Source organism: Zosterops lateralis, assembly GCF_965231275.1.
Source record: "Zosterops lateralis genome assembly, chromosome: 5".
Taxonomy (NCBI): Eukaryota; Metazoa; Chordata; class Aves; order Passeriformes; family Zosteropidae; genus Zosterops; species Zosterops lateralis.
The window spans coordinates 34,365,531-34,381,129 of record NC_139766.1 but is presented as its reverse complement, the minus strand read 5'-3'; positions in this window follow the sequence as shown (position 1 = coordinate 34,381,129).

The following is a 15,599-nucleotide window of genomic DNA, read 5'->3' as shown; positions in this document are numbered from 1 at the left end:
ATGATTCTTGAGTCATTTCAGGACCGTCCTTCAGTGGAACAAGAAGGCAATGGGAATTTCAACATGGCCCTTCCTCTCTGTGTCCTCCCAAGTCAGGCAAAACTTCTGCATTGCCAGAAGACAGATCACAGTATCATGGAATCATCTGGGTTGAAATGGACTTTCAAATATAGTTTGTCCCACCTGCCATGGGCAGAGTCATCTTTCAGTAGTTATTGGGTGTATATGCCTGTTGCGCAATAAGAGCCTATAAATTGTCACTTTTTTTTTTTCCTAATACTTGAAATAATAGAGAACTTACTTACAGCACCTCACAGGATAAATAGATATGATGCTACATGAGAGTTGAAGAATTCTCAAGTATAAGCCCTTTCAGTAAAAATATTTCTACATCTGACAAAATATCAGTAATATGGGAAACATTGCAGAAAATAAATATGTTACTGCAGAAAACCCTAGACAATTCCTTCAGAATTAAAGAAATACTATTTCAATGTAACTGCATCCTGACCTCTAGAAATGGAGTTGTTTAAGATTCTTAAAGGTGTTTCTTAATGGTCATATTATACAGTTTCAGGTAGAACTGATTATTGAATAAACTGATCCATACTTCTACCTACAGAGTATTTTTATTTTCAAGATCTAAAACAGTTTCATGGAGCCTGGAGCAAAACAGAAGGAATCTTGCAATGCAGCAAGCTTGAACTTCAAACCTCTATGGAAATGAATTATGCATATGGATTGTATACACAGTTTTAAGCTTTAGAAATAATTTTGTCTTCTGCTATTGATGATACAGACATAGCTCGAGAGCATTAATCTAAGTTAACACAAGTCTACAGGAGCTAACATTGCTAAGAAAAGGAATGAGACAAAGAAAGTAAAACTGTTAATTGGCAAGTAAAGTGGATTTTTCCTCATGATTGAAATAAGTGAAAAAAAGGGAACTTTAAACAAGAAGGAAAAAAGATATCCTGCTAATTCATCAGCTTTCCAACATGAGATTGAAACACTTAACTGTCCAAGCAAAACAGTCTGCAGACATTTTTATTTTAAAGAAGTAAATAATCAATAAAGAAAACAATGAAAGGATTTTGGTTTTTCCAGGAGATTTTTGCAGTGGAGGAAATAATAGTAATGTTCACAGACCACAGACTATTCTGAGTTGGAAGGAACCCACAAGGATCACCAAATCCTTGTCTCTAAATTAAATGGCCCATATGTGGATATAACACCTACATTGATGTTATTAGCACCATGGTCTAAACAACTGATCTAATGAAATAATTAATTTCCATTTCAATATGAAAGCTTGTATATTGCTGTCAATGCATTTCCTAATATAAATATAATTTAAATAATAAATCCTCTCAGGATTAACTCTAAGTTTCTCATTGCTCTATTAATCAGTTGAGAAGGATTTTCTTGCAGAGAAATGGTGCTGTACAAGCTGTTTGTTCAATATCTTCTTTTTTCTAGTAGACATTTGGTTAAAAATATGAATTCTTTTGATGTGAATCAATGACTTTTTTAATCAATGGGAAAATTTCTATTTTCTAAAAGAACTTTTGTTTAGGCACCATGATTGTGCATGTGGAATAAGGGATCAGTGGCCTTAGTGTTCAAAAACATTGTCTCAGGACATTTCAGTAATAAGATGGCACAGATTTATTTCTTTATGATGGAGTTATCAACCTGTAGGGGATGTTTTCACTTGTCATATTTGATCACACACTTCTCATCTATAACCCAACTGCAAAAATCCATTAGTGCTCAAGATTTATCCACTGCCTTAGAACTTTCCAGACAACTGAAGGCTGTTCTCTGTCAAAAGTCAAAATTTCTGGTCTTTACAATCCTGGAAGAAACAACCTTAATATCCAACAATGATTTCAAGTTAAACAAGATACCTTTACATGGCCATACCATGATATATCTGAGAATAATATAAATGTAAAGGCATATTCCACATTACAGCTTGCTTTAGGCAACCCTAAATTATTCATTTTACTTGTAACTATTTTTGTATTTATACATACATATACATATATAACACCTTATAGTCTCAAAATAGACTATGTATAAAACATCACCACCCTACAGCAAATGAGTGAGTCCAGTAAAGTACAATGTAAATCTTCTGAATAAGGAAAGCAAGTTTTTAAAGTGCATTGATTTGTCTAAAGTGTTAAATTACATATTAGTCATATACTAAAGCATTGAATAATTTAAGTAAATCAATGTTTTCTGAATTTCTTACAAGTACAAACTTATTAGGCAATAAAATAAATCAATATAATTAAAAAATGAGTAGAATGTAATGATGAGTGTATGAGCTGACAATAACCAGAAGTAAAAACTCTATCATTATAAAAAACAACTTTTAGTCATCTTTTCTCTATTATTCCTATCAGAAAACATGGAACTCTGTAGCCAACTGATTTTAGCCTTTAAATAATTTTGCATTTGAAAGGCATCTCATAGAAGGAAAAGTACAATATTTTTCAAATTAACATCCTGGGTATGGAATGGTAATGCGTATTAACTTCAATTAAACCTATTTCATGCAGTTTATGGTTCCTAAACAATGACATATTCTGTAGACCTGAAGGAAACATCACTTCCATTCTTGAATGACTGCCACAATGTTTTCTTTAATCGATGTCTGCTGGGCAGAAGGCCCAGGTTTTACATGTTAAAACTTTTTATATGTTAAACTTCTTATTGTTTGTTAACAATATCTCTGAATACATTCCAGAAAGTTAAGAGTTAAATAAAAAAGGAGAAATTCATACATTTCAAAACTGTTCATAACATTCACCAGAAAAAAATATGCACAATTAATTTTTAAAGTGAACAATAATATTGTATCTGCAGAGGACAATTGACAATGTTTTTTATAGTGATATTTATGAAACCCATTAAATGCTTACTTGATAGTAAAAATATTTAATAGAAATTTCTCCTTATAAATGGCATAATACTGTACTCATTCAGAGGCTGGAGACTCAAAAACTTTCTGGAAACCCTATGAGGAACATACATACCTCTAAATATGGGTGGTTATACTACCGGATTAACCAGTATCTTGCCAAGAGTCACATCTGAAACCACAAGAAGAACCGAATAATTCATTCTGCAAAGCCATATGAAGAAGTATGATTGGTTGGTTGTTGATTTTTTTTAAAAAATAGACTAAATGAAGTCTTCAGTATTAATATTAGACATAAATATAATATCTACATGACCCATATTTTATATATTTTTATCCCACATCATATAGAATATGTAAGAGGTTTTCAAAACAAGGTGGTGGGGTTTTTTCTCAGATTTTTTTTTTCACAGAAGTTAATAATTACAATAATCTGCTCTGTGATCTTCTCAGGTACAGAAGTGAGTGAATGAGCATGGTGAAGAGTGTCTTGGTGGAAAAATGGACTTTATTCCGTAGTTAACAATTTCCACACATTGTAATGTATGTAGATTTTTGCTTTAACTTTGTGTATATTTGAATTACAGTTTTAAAATGGAATTTGAGTTTATCTTTTTTGAGGAAATATGTGGATTAATCACCCACATGATGAGAAAGGTCATCAAAAACATCAGTTTAGAATAGTCAAGAACTCCATACAAAGGCAGAAATTTACTTATGATATTTTTGGAGAAATTTTCTATTTGAATATAAGTACTTAGTAGTAGCAGTAAGAGACTTGACATGGAAATTCACTGTTAATAAGAGAATATATAATACCATTGTATCTATTTTTATGTGCCCTACTTCTATTTTTATATGCCCAACCACACAGACAAGAGTCAAGTCTGCAAATTATTTTAATGAATACAATGAAATTGTGAATGCAGAATTTTACATTTAATAACAGAATAAAAATCTTTCTATTTTAAATGAAAGTTATTACACAAGTTCTGTTGCCTTTATAGTCCAGCTTATATTATAGCTACTGATGAAAACCACATACCTTGCACAAAACAGGAAAAGTACATTCCGGGAAATACTTGGAATATCCTAGCTTCCTTCTTTATTTAAAATTATTTCTTTGGGTTAGTTGGCTGTTTTGGTTTGGTGATTTTTATCACTGGTTTTGGTGTTGGTTTGGTTCTGTTGATGCTTTCTTGGTCCTTGATAGACCTATTATTTTTCTGAGACTGCTGTACAAGGTCTTCATACTGAACAAAACACATTCCAACAGGAGTTATCCAAATGATATTGATTGCAGAAAATCCTCTGGAAATTTAAGACCAAGTTTTCAATGCACTGTACAAATGGAGAAGTGTTCAAACAGGAATGAACCTTTCTTGTTCACTTGCTCTTAATGAAGTATCTGAATGCACAGAATAACAGACCTAATTTGTTACTTTAATGCAATTGCTTGATTTCATGAATATGTGTTAGAAATTTTTGCTCTCAGAAAAAAATCTGTAGAGGGTAGTTAGTATTTCCTATAATTAATTTTCTGTATTGAGGCTAAAAATATAGCACACCATGTAGATAATCCTGCTCTAGGGAAAAGTGTCCCTTTGCACTTTCTTTCCATATTGTAGCCCAAAGGCATTTCCCCCATATTTCTCTTTGGCTTCAACAACACGCCCTGGTCCCCTACATTTCTATCCTGAGCAGATCAGTGTAGAAACAGTTACCTTGGTAAGGGGATACTTCTCTAATTATCTCATTTAAATCTCTTTATTTTTTGATTCATGTTGGTATCTACTGGAACACGGTCTATGTAAAGGACAGTTAAAAACTGACCAGAGCAAATGGAACAAGCAGTACATGGTTAGCATACAAACACTTTCAAACTACAAAAATGCAAGTAAAAATGTAGCTTAACTACAAAAATATGAGTAAAACTCTCAGTTCATGTCAGGTTGTCTGGATGCAGGACTTTCTGTCCTAGGGTGAGTATGATGCTTGTATCCCCAATCGACTGTTCTGTGTGTTCTGTACCTTTAACACTGGTTCTGGAAGTGAGCAGAGAAAAAAGAAGCATGCAGTTTGTTTTGAAAAACTATTCACTCCTCTGCATTTTTTCTTCATCCTTGGACTGTGTGTTCATTGAACGCATGGACAGCAGTCAGAGTTTTTTCCTTTAAGTTAGTCTAGCTAGCTGGGACAAAAAATCTTCCTAGACTGTTTTTTTTTTCCTTTTTCTTGGGACTGTTTAAATCCGCTCTGGACTGAAAAACCCAGAGGAGCCCCAGGAGCTGCACCTGTGGCCCCCCAGGGCTGGACCTCGGCATTTTCCAGCACTGAAGGGACTGGGACTGATAGAGCTGAGAGAGCTGAGCTGACTCCCAGCAAGGACTTCTCTCAGTTTTGCCATCTCCCTTCAGAGCAGCAAGAGGTTTTATTGTTTCAAATTATTCATTTCTTATGCTTGTGGACAGTTTGTTTGTTAAATAAATAGTTTTTTCCACTTTTCTCTGAGGAAATTCTTTTCCCGGACTGGCTGGGGAGAGGGGCCATTTGGGTTTGCCCTCCTGAGGAACCCCATTCAGAGGTTTCCTCCCAAATTTGCCCTAAACCAAGACATCTTCCTACCGAGAATACACGTTCCAAGAGTATATCTTGAAAAATTACATGTGGCCATATTTAAAATGTAACCCTTAATAAATATTCACTGACTTAGACTTCAGTGAAAACAATGATGACTCTTACCATCTGTAACTGCAAAATTTTCACTGCTTTGTCATTAAGTTAAAATACCACTTGATTTTAACAATTTCATCTGATATGCAGACTTCCACTAGAAATATCCAAGTTGCATTGGTGTCTTCTCATATTTGACCCCTAATCTTCATATACGGTATGTGATATTAGAGTATTGTACAATAATACTCCTTCAGTCTTAAACTGCACGTCATTTATTTTTTGATGGTAGAGTTGTTTTTGAAGAATAGTAGATTACCCTTTCTCACACTGTGCATCTTCTTAAAATTCTGTTTAGTCTTATTTTCAAAAAAAGAATATATAACAAGGACATCCTGTTTTGCTCAGGCAGTTGGGACACAGAAAAAAATCTAAGACCAAGAGCCTTTGCAGATGCCAAGGGGGAGGTACAGGCTTGCCAGGGTTATCCCGACAACCAGTTTCCTATTGCATGCACTTTCTAGATAGACTAATTAATTAAATTTATAAAAATTGTAATAATCCAATGCCATGAATACACATACACCCATTTCGTGCATGTGAATTTTTTTACTAAAGAACTACTGTTTATGTTACCATTGTTAATATTGTTTGGAAAGTTTGTCTTTTGATTCCAGGCAACAAAGTCATCAAAGCACTTTTGTATCATTGAATTAAGGGAGACATATCAATTCCCAAGCAACAGATTAATAAAATAAGTATTTTTATGATTATTTTTCAATTAATAAAAAAGGAGCAATTTAGGACCAGATCCTTTGATACTGCAAAGAAATTTTACAAACTATTTTTTGAATTTACAAAATAGGAAAAAAGTGTATGAGAACATATTTAGTCTGTGAAATGGCTTGTCTGAACATATACAGATGTTAAACTAGTTTTTCTTAGAGTAATTAATGATATAATAACCTTCAAGAAAAGGATTCTGATTTTTGTTTAGGTCAAATATTCACCAGAAAAAAAATTATAATGTGTACAATTTATAGTTCTTATATAACCAAATCTATCAACCTACTACTTAAAATTTAAATATTTGACTGTATTACATTACAGGAAAACAATATCTGCAGTATTTTCCTGGCTCAAACCTCTACAGTGTTTAAAATACATATTGATTAAAATATGATTACCAAATTGTGCACAAGATGCCACAATAAATTGAAACCTAGATGTCTGTCCCAAACTTTACTCAAAAGGAGAGGTCAAATTCTGCTCAACTTCTGCTTTAGAAATATTGAAGAGATGCCAAGTCATATTTAATTTTCCTATCCTTTGATTCTCAAAAACATTTATTATTTGCCAGCAATCCTTCAATGACTAAGATATGAAAAGTTTAGCAGCCTATTTAATATTCCGTTCTCAATTTTATTTTTTTATCATGGGGCACATCCATTTTGTATTTCTAAAGAGTTCTAGAGGTATCACTGATGTTATTATATGAACTCTACAGTTATTTGATTTTTCAGATGTCAATTTCCAGTGTCCTTTTTTATAGTACATAAACTTGATAGCAATTCTGGCAGGAAATACCTGTTTTCAAATGTTCTTATAGCTCGTCATTCATGTAACTTTGGTTAAGGCACTATTTATAGATCTTGATCTGGTCACTCTGAAAGGCAGCACATGATCATTTTATAATAATTAAAGCCAAACACAAAAATGATCGCTGAGCAATGTGTACAACAATGTAACATTTCGTATTTATGAATAATTGTGCACCTATGATGAATCCAGTATCTATTGCCTTTTAGAGATTTTGAGATTTATTCTTCAAAACTTCTTTGCTTTTATTTTTAATAGATCCTTCTATGTTTTTATCTTGGCTTTAGCATTCAGTAAACAATCCAAATATATTATCATAGGTTGTTTTGTAAACAGCCATTGTAAGACAAATACTACCAAAAGCTTTTGGCTTTGTTTTCCAAATAAAATCCCCTTAAATGTTTATTATGTCTTGTAGAGCATATCTAAGTTCTTTCTGCAGGTGACCACAGAAACAAAAAAGACACCATTTTACCAGCATAAAAACCTTCTGCCTTGCTTTTTGCTTATTCTCTTACACTTTCACTACTTATTTTTTGACTTTTTATTGAAGTATTTTATGACTTAACATAATGAATATTCATTATGAGCTGGTAATCGAATTGTAAATTATGTTCATTCACTTAATATAGTTTCACTTCTCAGTATTTTTACATAGAAAGTTGAATGTGTCCTTTACAGCTTTTTTTTCAAAGATATTATTATCAAGAATATAAATATGCAAGAGCATACCTGGCTGCTTTTTAGTTGCCTTTATGTTTATAGATTCCTATCTGCTGGTAGTCAAACGATAAAGACAAGCTAGGTGATTAATTTTTCCACTGTGGTAATCACATTGATTTAGTTCATATTCATGACATTTCATATTGTTAACAGTCAATGACCCCAAATTAATATAGGAACAGTTTTGGCAAACCAAAGCACAATCTGACAATGCATTTACAACTATGATTGTGTTCTTACTGTGCTGAGACTGAAATGTCAATTATATTGGGAATGAGGGAATAGTGTATGTGTAGAAGAAAAAAATTAACATATATGATTATACCTGAAAGTTAAATTATTGTTACTGAAAATCAGCACTCTAAGCATAGTGCATGCAACCACTGAGAACAAATAAAAACTAAACACATGCATTTTAGAAACATGAGAGTGTAGTATAAGTACAGAACACTTATAGAAAGTCATAAAATGAACCTTAAAGAATTAATGTAGCAACCTGCTATCACTTATCTGATGATTTGCAATCATAAATCTCACTAATGATAGTGGCACCTCTATTGCTCAGAAATAAACTTTCTAACTGAGCTTTAGGGAAATGAAAAGTGAAATACTAATTGTAGAAATTTTGTTTTAAGGCAAAGGGTCAATTCCTTTGCAGCCAATGACTGTAGAGTAGCTACACCTGATTTTTGTATATTTCACTGTGGCTGCTGGTTGAGAGCTGAGATCATGTACTTAGATTTTGTGTGCATTACACCTCCATCTGTTCCTCCGTCTGGCAAACAAACAAACAAAAGAAAATTAAGAAAAGGAAGCATAGGAATGCTTTATAAACTCTTTTCACCAAAACACCAGTTGTTAGCTTCCTGCTGGTAGCCCTGGTATAAGCCTCATTGGGTAATTATTTCAAGCAGGAAACAACCAACCCACATGTTCAAAAGTAATTACTAGTTCAATTAACCATCCAGAAGCAGGTATTTTTTTTTTTTTTAAGATGCAGAAACAGAAGAATTATAATATTTATGTGTCTTTAATATAAGCATTTAGATAGCATCTGTGCTATTTTATGCCTGCACATTTTTTTTGTAACTGAAACAAAATTTTCATACTAATAAAAATGGTCTATATAGATAATAAATCATGAAGGGCCACATGAAATCTCCAAGGTGTTTCTTGTGTTTGATGTAATATTAGATCTGTTGTTATTAACATTTTCACTAATTATTTTAACATAAGCAGAACTAAATTTACACATAGTATTAAATTGGGAAGTACTTTACACTCTGCTGAGGACAACAGCAGGGACATGAGAAGTCAGAGAAGCACAAGCAGAAAATAACAAAATAGACATACAAAAGAATAGGTTGATGCATCTGGATAAAAATAAATCAGAACCAGGACAGTACAACTGGGAGGAACTATGAAAGCTGGCACACTGAAAGAGATTTTGGGGTAGTAGTGAACAAAAAAAACATGAAAACAAATCTGAGTCAGAGACAGAAATAACAAAGTTGAACCTTACCAACAGCTTTAGAAATCTACTTTCCTTCTTTGAATTTCCTTGAAGTTTATCCCCAACAGAGAACATGTTTTTCTCCATCTACTCATTTCTGGGTTTTGCACATTACTGTGAAAGATAAAGTGTCATTATTATCAGAGTACATGTCCTGATAAAGCCTTGTCTTGACTGATTCATAAAGTTTTCAGTGGTTTAAGCTTCATTTTGTGTGATCTGCCCCAAATATCAGTAAAATGAGCCACCTAATTCACTATAAGGAACAACGTGATATAAATAGAGAGATAGACTTATTGCCCTATCTCTGAAATCTACATTCTTTAATTCAGCATTTTCTTACTTTAGAAACTTGATAATATCCTTAAGCTGCAATTATTTCACCCAGCTTTCAAAATGCTTTTGGATTCTTAACCTCAGAAAAGCCTTCATATCTGCTGATTTTTTAATTTTGGTAGCATAAACATAGAAAGACAGTGACATGATGTGATATGTGGTTCAAAGTTAAAGAAGTTTTGAGAGAATGTCTCTTTTAAAAGCCATTTCATTGTAATTACTATGAAATTACTTAAGCCTGCCTGTTTCACACTTCAGTCATCAAGCAGTCAACATTTCATAATACATTTCCACACCTTGGCATTTTTTAAGTATTTAACTTCTGTATCATTATATGTAATATATTAATTGGTCTTGTCTTCTTTTACTGCATATGGTAAGAAACAGGTGCTCCAATTACATAGTGCTTTTATGGTACATCAATATTGAATTAATCTCTTCTATGTGCTCTATCAGGTAAACAGATATAACAGTCAATGCTCATAAAACCAAACACTGTCTCATAAATTAATTTTTTTTTTAAATTTGACAAAAAACATAGCTCCAGGACTTAAGGTCAATGAGATTTGTTCTATGACATTAGAAGGTAATTTCTTCATACACCCACCAGTAAGAGAGAAAATTAGGAATTTTCTGAATAATGGACCTAGTGAAAGCTGCCAGTCATCCTATATATTCTAAACCTTTCAAATACAAGTAACCTCTCATCCAGAAGTTGATTAGATTTACAAGTATGTAACAGGGATCAAAATGGTAAATCACATTTGTCTATAAATGAGCACAGATAGCTTGCAACAATCTGAAATTAACTTCCATTTATAGAAGTTGGTTATAGAGACATTTATAAGACTTCATTCACACCTATTTATTGAGAACAAAGAATTTTATCGATAATTGTACTAATGGCTCCCTGAGCTGAATGGGTATCAGAAATCTCAGTGCAGACATGCCTGTACATTTGGCTGCAATGTAGTATTAGAAAATCCAAGTGGCTTCTACCATTGAAATCAAACTAGTTCACCTACTAGATGACATTTAGCTATAGGACTGTGCAAATTCATGTCAGACAGTTTTGTGAGAAAGAATGGAATTTCAAGTACTATGTGAAAAAATTTTAAGCAGAAGAGAAGAGGTGAAGATATCTTCTCAATTTACAATAAATTCCATATGGAATGAGATTGTCATTATTATTTAATTGAGATTTTTAACTCAGCTATAAAATTGACTCCACAATAATATGCATCCTGAACCAAAAAGTAACCCATTTATTCATTGATACTCACCTTTTTTACATTCTAAACCTTTTTAAAATGTGTATCCACGTGTTTACAAAAGACATGCTCCTACATATATATTAATTTGACTATTTTTTAAAATATGTCTTATTCTAAAAAAAAAAGCAGGGAAGAGGGGAAGGAAGAAGCCATCAAATAAAAGTAAATTTCAAAGTATATCTGCAGAAATATATTTCATTGGCTTTTTACAAGCAAATTTATCAACCCTTGTTTCTATATATGCTTTGTTGTGATGCCTGAAGTGTTACAATATGAGTTGACAATATGAGAATATTTAAGAAGGTACAAACTGCATTTAAAACACCATTTTTTCTTGACACTCCTAGCAAGACGGCTTGACTGAGATAATTTGTTTTTTCTCCACTTTACAAATCATTTATGAATTCTATTTAGTTGTGCTACTTTGTGCCTATCTTACAGAGAAAAAATATGTGACTTACAGTTATTAGCAATATGTGATTGAATTGCCAGCCTTTGCATAATGTAATGGACACAGTTTCTGTTCCAAAGGACAAGAAGCCTCAGCAATGTACTGTGGCTTTTCAATAATCTTTCCATGAAAAATTGCCTGACTGTTCATAGAAGTGAAGAAATCTACCAATAAGATGGCTATGAGGTTCTGTAGAAGCAGCTCAGCTGGACCAGGGCCCAACAGTTGGAAAAATTGTGCTTTAGATTTCTTCAGATCAAGTGGGATGCTTCAAATTATCAACCAGAGAGAATACAGCAGGCAGTTCTTCCACTGCTGTGTCTAATTTAAACAGTTTCCATAGGACTGGGCATCGTAAAACAAGACATGTTGGTAATCTGCAGTGAAGGAGTCAGCCCTACTCTTGGCTTGATCTTTGCTAACCATTGGGAATGTACTTTTCACTACAAGGGAACTGCAGCATGGCCAGGCTTCCCAGACAGTTTGTGAAACCTCTACTCCTGGAGTTTTTCAACATGAAGCTCCAGCTGACCTGCCACTGCCCTCACTTCAGGGTGTAGTGGAAAATGGGAGACCCTCTAGATGTCCCTTCCAAACTTTTATGGGATTCTATAACTCTTAATTACCTGCTTTCAGGGAGTCACCAGTGTAAGTGTGATGTTCTAAAAAGACTGAAGTATATGAACCATGTTTTTTTTCTTTTTCTTTTAAATGGAAAAGAAAAAGTAAAAAAGTAGAACTTAGTGTTTTTGAAAAAATAATAGATGAGTACTGATTGTTTTTACTGAAGAGGCTTTATGAAGTTTCAAAACACTAGGACAGAATTCTGAAACAAACAAACAAACAAAAATCATTAAATCAGCATTTTTTTTTTTTGTGGGTTTTTTTGTGTTTGTTTTTGTTGTTGTTGAAGAAGACTTACAAAAGCACTACCCCTTCTCTGAGTGAAGAAGAGTGACTGAACCTAAGGAGACACAGAATGAAGCTGAAGTCAGTGAAGAGACAGTAAAAGTCCTAAGTTTGGAGGAAGATGGAGGAGTTCCCTATTTCAACTGGACTTCTCTTATGAGGCCATGGAGAATGGACTAAAATTTCCCTGTAAGATATAGGATGCTTTTTAGGGGGATGCAAAATTCTAGTCCTAGCCATGGACTGATATAATTGAGATTTAATGGAAAATTTGGAACAGAGAGAAAGTGATAAGAGAAAGTGATATGAAGCCTTTGCTCCCAGGGCAAAAAAGAGACCTATGTTTCTTGAGATAATGATTTTGGAGGTAGATGAAGAGCATTTTTAAACGATACCCTAAAATAACCTTGTATGGTCCATATGAAGTTGTGGGAAAAACTGCTAATGGAAGGGACTTCATGGTTTGCAGAATTTCCCCCAGGTGGCTGTAGATTCATGACATGGGAGCCACCAGAGAACAGTTTCTTGTGGCAATGTCTCCACAGGATTTCTAAGAGACACTGCTCTCCCTAAGAACTGATGAAAGATTATTTTAAAATGGTGAAACTGACTGAAAATCACAACTTTTGTCTCCTTATATTGGCAATGGGAAAGTGAACAGTTTGTGGGGAGGGACAAGTGTTTTTGAAGGTGTAGGAACATTTCATTTTGATTCTTATTCTTCTTTTAGTGTGTGTTAATAAATCTATCTTTATACCCTTCAAGTTTGAGCCTGCTTTGCTTTTCTCTTCATCATATCTCACAGGAAAGGAAAGAGAATAGGAAAAAGAATAAATGATTCCGATAGACACTCAAACCTCTACAACAGCACAGATAACACTCTCGTTAGTGATAGCACTGTTTTATTGTTTATTACACTGAAGGAGATACATATTTTAATAGTACTTTCTCTTTTCCACAAGAGAACAGTAGGATTTAGAAAGACTAATACTCCTTCTGCCTATAAAGACGTTTTTCTAAACACTGATAAATGCAGTATCTCCCAGGCTGGACAGATGAACATATTGAAGCTATAGTTCAACAAACTCTTTGAGCTATCTGAAAGGATTATTGACTTTATTACTCTAGACTCTTGGACACAGTCATCTTGAACGCACATAGGCTGAAGCACACTCAATTCTGGAGAAAACTGGTGCAGATTCCATGCCTACCACAGTTCTAGCTATGTGATCCATCCACTCTTTACTTTATAAAAAGGAGAAAATATACTTTGACAACAAAGATTATAGCTACAACTCCAATTTTATTCTAGATTAAAAGAGTAGCCTTAAGGGCAGTTAATTCCTCCCACTCTCATACTCTAATAAATGTATACCAATCTAATGAAGAATAATCTGCATCTAAATGATGCTCAACATCATTATGTCAATGAAGGCCTTAAGCAACTTTTTGAAAAGTAGCTGTCACGTACATGATTAAAAAGATCACCAAAAAAAGGGTTTTTTTCCTTGATTTTCTGCTCTTTTAAGTTGATGGATCTTAGGATTTCACTGGACATTTAAAAGAAACTGCTCTAGATGAACCTGAAAGTTTTGCATTATGTTATGAATTTCATTGAAAATGTACAAGTTTAGGAAATAATTAACTCTACCTCTAGCCTAATCTGTCATACAACAGTTTTATTTTTTACAGTGTAATAATTTAATTAACTAGATTTAATATGAAATTTAAACTAGGACAGTAGCATTCAAACAGATGATCTACTGAATTTATTAACTACTACTAATGAAAAATGCTGTCAAAATTATACTAGCAACATGTCTTTGTTTTTAATTATTTTACAATAATTGAGTGAAGAAACACCTCGTTTATAATTCTGATATGGCAGTATTTACTGGGTTTGCATGGCAGGTTTTTGATAACGAGGCTATAGGGGCAGTTTTGGTGAGAAGTTGCTTGAAGCTTCCCCTGTGTCTGATGGACCCAATGGCAGATGCCTCAGACTCACTACTGGCCAAGGCTGAGCCCGTCAGTGATGGTGCTAATGCTTCTGGGACAACAGAGTTAAACAAGGGGGAAAGTTTACTCTGCTAGAGCAAATTGCAGCTGGAGAGAGGAGAGAATATGTGAGAGCAACAGCTCATGGTGTGTAAGGGAGGAGGAGGTGCTCCAGGTGCTGAAGAAGAGATTCTTCTACCAACCCTGCAGCACATGGAGATCCACTATGGAATGGATATCCACCTGCAGCCCATAGAGGACCCAGTGCTGGAGCAGATGGATGCCAAGAGGAGGCTGACTCCATGGGAAGCCCACACTGGAGCAGTCTCCTAGCAGTGGCTCTGCGGTGAGAAGAGCCTACCCTGGAGTAGATTTGCTGCCAGGATTTGTGATCCTGCAAGGGACCTGCACTGGAGCAGTCTGCTTCTGAAGAACTGCAGCCTCCAGGAGGACCCACACTGGACAACAGGAAGGGTTTGAGGAGTTCTCCCCCTGAGGAGGAAAGAGCAGTAGAAACGACATGAACTGACCATGGACCCCATTCCCCATCTCCCTGCATTGATGACAGGAAGGAGGTAAAGAATTTGTGAGCAAAGTTAAGCCTAGGAAGTAAGGAGGTGTGGAGGAAAGGTGTTTTTAAGATTTGGTTTTATTTCTCATTACCTTACTGAGATTTGATTTAATAGTAAATTAAACTAATTTCCCCAAGCCTGTTTTGGTTGACGGTGACTGGTGAGTGATCTCTCCTTGCTCTTGTTTTGATGCACAAGCCTTTTATTCTGTTTCCTCTCCCCTGTCCAGCTGAGGAGGGGAGTGATAAAGCAGCTTTGGTGGGCACCTGATGTCATCCAGCATCAATGTGCCACAGGCAGTATATAGAATCAGTATGTTATTTAAAGTGTAAAATACAGTTGGCAACATATAGTAAATTAATGCAAGTTGGTATGATACTGGTAATAGAGTTATAGATTTTTACATAAGGGCTTTACAGAAAATAAAAACAACATTGTTTAATCTATGGGTAAAATTTACTATGTATTTTAGTATCTTTTGAACTTTGCAAGACTACTACCGTGGCACAACAGTGAATTTAAAAATAATTTTGTCCATAGATGTCATGACACTGCAGACTTAACACTGTCACATATTATTGTACTTGTCTTTAGATATCCCTTTCTTAAGAAAAAAATA